Below are 5,164 nucleotides of genomic sequence, written 5' to 3' on the forward strand. Positions count from 1 at the left end.
GAACAGGAAGAGCAAGGGCGTGACTTGAGGGAATTGAAGCGCCAGAAGTTATCTCTTGAAGGACCAAGCACCCCACAGATCCGAGGAACATCCACTTCCCAGAACAAAGGTTGTTAAATTCCAATTTTTGCTTTAACCTGTGATAGTTGTCGTTATAGGAGTTTACCTTAGGAGTCATATAGTAGTAATTAGTGTCTATTTTGATTTTACCTCCAATTAAGTTATAGTCTATTTTTCTCATCATCAGCAAACATGAATAAAATAGTAGATCTTTTGAATAAGAGGCAATAAAATTCGAGTTTTAATAAGAAAAATTCTAATTAGTAACATGCGGTGGCAATGCTTTCTGTCTTCTGAATGAATGCTTGAACAGTGCATATGTCTTTTGAATTTGTTGTTTAAGACTGTTAAATATGTTGGCTCTTGAAAGAATAATGAACATGAGACATGTTATTGATAATCTGAAAAATCATAAAATCTTGAAGCAAGAAAAAGCAGCAAAGAACAAAGCTTGCAGAAAAAAAAGGGGAGAAAAAAAATTATAGAAAGAAAAATTTTCATTAGTTTCTAAGCAAAATCCACATTTCTGGACTTTACTATGAGTTTGTGTATTTTTCTGTAATTTCAGGTATTTTCTGGCTGAAATTGAGGGAGCTGAGCAAAAATCTGATTCAGGCTGAAAAAGGACTGCTGATGCTGTTGGATTCTGACCTCCCTGCACTCAAAATGGATTTTCTGGAGCTACAGGACTCCAAATGGCATGCTTCTAATTGCGTTGGAAAGTATACATCCAGGGCTTTCCAGAAATATATAATAGTCCATACTTTGCTTAAGGATAGATGACGTAAACTGGCGTTCAACGCCAGCTCTCTGCCCAATTCTGGCGTCCAGCGCCAGAAACAAGTTGCAAGTTGGAGTTCAACGCCAGAAAAGGATCCAAAGCTGGCGTTGAATGCCCAAAACAGCCTTATGAACGTGAGAAGCTTTAGTCTCAGCCCCAGCACACACCAAGTGGGCCCCAGAAGTGGATTTCTGCACTATCTATCATAGTTTACTCATTTTCTGTAAACCTAGGTTACTAGTTGAGTATTTAAAACAACTTTTAGAGACTTATTTTGTATCTCATGACATTTTAGATCTGAACTTTGTAAAGTCTAAACCTTGTCTGTGGTATTCCTAGTAGGATTCTGGGATTGGATGACTGTGATGAGCTTCAAACTCGTGAGTGCTGGGCGTAGTGACAGACGCAAAAGGATAGCAAATCCTATTCTTGTATGATCGAGAACCTACAGATGATTAGCCGTGCGGTGACAGCGCACCTGGACCATTTTCACTGAAAGGAAGGATGGTAGCCATTGACAACGGTGATCCTCCAACACACAGCTTGCCATAGGAGGGACGTGCGTGCGTGAAGAAGAAGATAGGGAGAAAGCAGAGATTCAAAGGACAAAGCATCTCCAAAACTCCAACATATTCTCCAATACTGCACAACAAGTATTTAATTCGCACTCCTTTATTTTCCACTATTTAAACTGATAAACATAATTGACTTTCTGACTAAGATTTACAAGATAACCATAGATTGCTTCAAACCAACAATCTCCGTGGGATTCGACCCTTACTCACGTAAGGTATTACTTGGATGACCCAGTGCACTTGCTGGTCATGTGTGCGAAATTGTAAGAGAGTAACAATTTTGTGCACCAGTACCGACCTCCCACACGAGGGAAGTGCTAGAAGAGGTACACAGCGGCATTTGCGGCAATCATCTCGGAGCACGGGCTCTTGCCAAAAAGATACTCCAGGAAGGGTTTTACTGGCCAACTTTACAGAAAGAATCTACAGAATTCATAAAGACATGTCCACCATGCCAGAAACATGCCAATTTCCACATCGCCCCGCCAGAAGAACTCATCAGCGTGACTGCGCCTTGGCCTTTTGCGAAATGGGGACTCGACCTTCTCGGTCCCTTTCCCCAGGGATCAGGGCAAGTTAAATTCCTCATAGTAGGGGTAGATTACTTTACAAAGTAGATCGAAGCAGAACCATTAGCCAATGCCACTGCCCAAAGAAGCCGAAAATTCTTATATAGAAACATTGTCACAAGATTTGGGGTCCCGTACTCAATAACTACAGACAATGGCACCCAATTCACAGATGCGGGCTTCAGAAAATTAGTAGTCGACTTGAATATAAAGCACCAGTACACCTCTGTCGAACACCCCTGATGAGCGGATAATTTATACGCTTTTTGACATTGTTTTTAGTATGTTTTTAGTAGGATCTAGTTACTTTTAGGGATGTTTTCATTAGTTTTTATGTTAAATTCAAATTTCTGGACTTTACTATGAGTTTGTGTGTTTTTCTGTGATTTCAGGTATTTTCTGGCTGAAATTGAGGGACTTGGGCAGAAATCAGATTCAGAGGTTGAAGAAGGACTGCTGATACTGTTGGATTCTGACCTCCCTGCACTCAAAGTAGATTTTCTGGAGCTACAGAACTCGAAATGGCGCGCTTCTAATTGCATTGAAAAGTAGACATCCAGGGCTTTCCAGCAATATATAATAGTCCATACTTTGGCCAAGAATAGACGACGTACACTGGCGTTCAACGCCAGCTTTCTACCCAAATCTGGCGTCCAGCGCCAGAAAAGGAGCCAAAACCAGAGTTGAACGCCCAAACTGGCACAAAAACTGGCGTTCAACTCCAAGAAGGACCTCTACACGTCCAACACTCAAGCCCAGCCCAAGCACACACCAAGTGGGCCCCGGAAGTGGATTTATGCATCAATTACTTACTTATGTAAACCCTAGTGACTAGTTTATTATAAATAGGACCTCTTACTATTGTATTAGACATCTTTGGTCTCAGTTTTAATCCATTGTTCATCTTAGGAGACTATTGATCATGTTTTAGGGGGCTGGCCATCTCGGCCATGCCTGGACCTTCACTTATGTATTTTTAACGGTAGAGTTTCTACACTCCATAGATTAAGGTGTGGAGCTCTGCTGTTCCTCAAAGATTAATGCAAAGTACTAGTGTTTTCCATTCAATTCATCTTTTTTCGCTTCTAAGATATCCATTCGTACCCAAGAACGTGATGAAGGTGATGATTATGTGTGACGCTCATCATCCTTCTCCCTTATGAACGCGTGCCTGACAAACACTTCCGTTCTACATGAAATAAGCTAGAATGAATATCTCTTAGATCTCATAACCGGAATCTTCGTGGCGTAAATAATTAAAGTGTAATCACGATTACGCGTACCAAGTTGCTCATGTTGCCAGGGATTGTTTGAGCCTGGACATCACAATTTCGTGCACCAAGTTTTTGGCGCCGTTGCTGGGGATTGTTTGAGTTTGGACAATTGACGGTTCATCTTGTTGCTCAGATTAGGTAATTTTCTTTTTGTTTTATTTTCAAAAATTTTTCAAAAATATTTCTAAAATTTTCTCATCTGTTTTCGAAAATAATATAAAAATGTTTTCAAAAATTTTATTCAAAATTTTTAAGAATGAATTCTAGTATTTCATGAAGCATGTTGAAGCCTGGCTGGCTGTAAAGCCATGCCTAATTCCTTTGGGAATGAGTATGTCAGGCGTGTCATGTCTGAATTACATGCTGAAGCTTGGCTGGCCATTGGCCATGTCTAGTGTTTTGGACCGGAGCTTTCATTGAAAGCTTGGCTGGCTCATGAGCCATGTCTAATTCCTGGACTGAAGCTTTAGACTAATATGGCAAGATTCCTGGAATTCATATTAAAAATTTTGGAATTCTTATTTTTCTTTTTCAATTAATTTTTCGAAAAAAAAATCCAAAAAAAATTAATTAGAAAATCATAAAAATCAAAAATATTTCTCTGTTTCTTGTTTGAGTCTTGAGTCATGTTATAAGTTTGGTGTCATTTGCATGTGCATCTTGCATTTTTCGAAAATTTCATGCATTCATAGTGTTCTTCATGATCTTCAAGTTGTTCTTGGTAAGTCTTCTTGTTTGATCTTGATGATTTTTCGTTTTGTGTTGTATGGTGTTTTTCATATGCATTCTTGAATTCTTAGTGCGTAAGCATTAAAGAATTCTAAGTTTGGTGTCTTGCATGTTTTCTTTGCATTAAAAATTTTTCAAAAATGTTCTTGATGTTCATCTTGACATTCAAAGTGTTCTTGGTGTTCATCTTGACATTCATATCATTCATGCATGCATTCATTGTTTTGATTCAAAATTTTCATGCATTGAGTCTTTTTGTTGTTTTTCTCTCTCATCATAAAAATTCAAAAAAATCAAAAAAATATCTTTCCCTTTTTCTCTCATCAAATTCGAAAATTTGGATTGACTTTTTCAAAAATTTTTAAAAATCAAATTGTTTCTCATGAGTCAAATCAAAATTTTCAATTTGAAAATCTTATCTTTTTCAAAATCTTTTTCAAAAATCAAATCTTTTTCAAAAATCTTTTTTTTATTTTTATACCAAATTTTTTAAAATAACAATAACAATTAATGTTTTGATTCAAAAATTTCAAGTTTGTTACTTGCTTGTTAAGAAAGATTCAAACTTTAAGTTCTAGAATCATATCTTGTGATTTCTTGTGAATCAAGTCATTAATTGTGATTTTAAAAATCAAATCTTTTTCAAAAACAATTTCAATCATATCTTTTCAAAAATATCTTCTTATCTTTTTCAAAAATTTGATTTCAAAATATCTTCTCTAACTTCCTAACTTCTTATCTTTTCAAAATTGATTTTCAAATTTGTTTCAACTAACTAACTAACTTTTTGTTTGTTTCTTAACTTTTCCAAAACTACCTAACTAACTCTCTCTCTCTAATTTTCGAAAATATCTTCCCTCTTTTTCAAAAATTTCTTTTTAATTAATTAATTATTCTTATTTTTATTTTAAAAAAATTTTCGAAAAACACTAACATTTTTCAAAAACCATTTTCGAAAATCACTAACTCTTTTTCAAAAATATTTTTCGAAAATTCTCCCTCTCCCATCTTATTTTATTTATTTATTCATCTACTAACATCTCATCTCACATCTTTGCCATCCTCACAGTTGTGTTTCTTTCTTTACATCACACTCTTTGTCTCCCTCTTTTCTTCCACTCACAAAGGGATCCCTATACTGTGGTATAAAGGATCCATATTATTATTATTATTATT

The sequence above is a fragment of the Arachis ipaensis genome, chromosome B03, assembly GCF_000816755.2.
Source record: "Arachis ipaensis cultivar K30076 chromosome B03, Araip1.1, whole genome shotgun sequence".
Classification (NCBI taxonomy): domain Eukaryota; kingdom Viridiplantae; phylum Streptophyta; class Magnoliopsida; order Fabales; family Fabaceae; genus Arachis; species Arachis ipaensis.